Here is a 1,488-nt window from a genome sequence, read left to right as displayed (position 1 = left end):
CGGCAACCGGCCCCGCTCCCCCAGCGCTACCGGCACCAGCACCGCTCCGCCCTCCGCGGGGCGGGACACGGAGGACACCAGCGGAGCGCTGCCCCCGCCTCGGCTGAACATTTAGGACAAAACCCTCTTGGTTTGGTCTAGGAAAGGCCTGGGCTGGACTGACAGACTGAGCCCCCGGGGCAAGCCTGCGGGGCGAGCTTCCAGGGAAAAGGTTCCTCCAGTTGTCAGAGGGATGAGGTGGGACCGAGGCCACCCCGCTAATTTCCAGTGACTTCTATCTACAGGCCTCCAAGGCAGGTCCCCGCCTATCCTGCTTTATCGCATCAAACACCACCAGGCTGAGCAGGTCCTCGCACAGAGCGGAGCGCGGCGGGGCCGCCAGCAGGGATGAGGTGTCACGGAACCTCACTGTGATGAGAGAGATAAACATGAGAACTTGTGCATAGGCTCTTTGGGGCAGCACCCCGGTGTCACCGCAGACATCCTGGCCAGGCAGCTGCTGGTCCCGCCAGCCGAGGAGCAGGAAATGCTCCCCATGGCAGGTGGAAAATGTCACTGGTTTGCCAGGACGGGGCCCAGGCAACGTGTATGGAAACACCTCGTTCCCAAGGGGGCTCTTAGACATGTTAAAGCTGTTTCAAAAACCAACTTAATCTGTCACCTCTCCAGCATGTTAAGTATTACTTAGGGCTCTTTTATTCGTCTTTAATCTTAACAAATGCTGTTATTTACAAAAAGATTTTCAGACGTGCAAGCCATTTAATTACATGTTCCGTTATTTGTTATGTTTATGTCTGATTTTTCTCAGATACCCCTGGCAGAAGGACAAACCACAGACAGAAAAGAGTATCTGAGATGCTCAGAACCAGCTAGGACAGGATGTGACAAATACAGTTGTTAATAACAAGCTAAATCCAGTTTACAAGGCTGCCTGGTGCCCGTCTCACCTCTGGTTGGTTCCTCAAAGTCAGTTTCTTCCCGTAACTCCCACAAAGAACACACACGAAAAATCCTCATTTATGTCAACAAAACGCTATTTCCTCTGTTTTCCTATTCTATCTCCAGACTAAACAAGCCCAGCTTGTCCAACCTTCACCGGTTTCCCTCCCCCCCTGCCCTTTCCCCGGGAGCTGTTCACGCTTTCCTCCCACAGACACAGGAGTGAATCCCCCTCCGGGGCCTCCTCCCCTCGGGCCGGCGGGCCCTGCTGGGCCTGGCACCTCAGCCCTCCCACCGTGTCCTCAGCGGCTGTCAGGGGGACAGTCTGCTACGTCACGTATACAATATATGTATATTTAGTCTAGAAAAACAGTAATTAATTTGGAAAGGAGCCACACTAATGTTATGGCACAGCTAGGAAGACCCCCTGACGCTTTCCAGACAAGTCCTCCCTCAGTGACTCTGCGCAGCGGTACTTTTCCTCCGATTCACACCATTTCTTTCCTATCTGCACCGTTCTACACCCGGACTAACCGCACAGCCCGCAGG

Source organism: Chaetura pelagica, unplaced genomic scaffold, assembly GCF_000747805.2.
Source record: "Chaetura pelagica isolate M959 unplaced genomic scaffold, ChaPel_1.0 scaffold138, whole genome shotgun sequence".
Lineage (NCBI taxonomy): Eukaryota > Metazoa > Chordata > Aves > Apodiformes > Apodidae > Chaetura > Chaetura pelagica.
Note: the sequence above shows the minus strand (reverse complement) of the source record.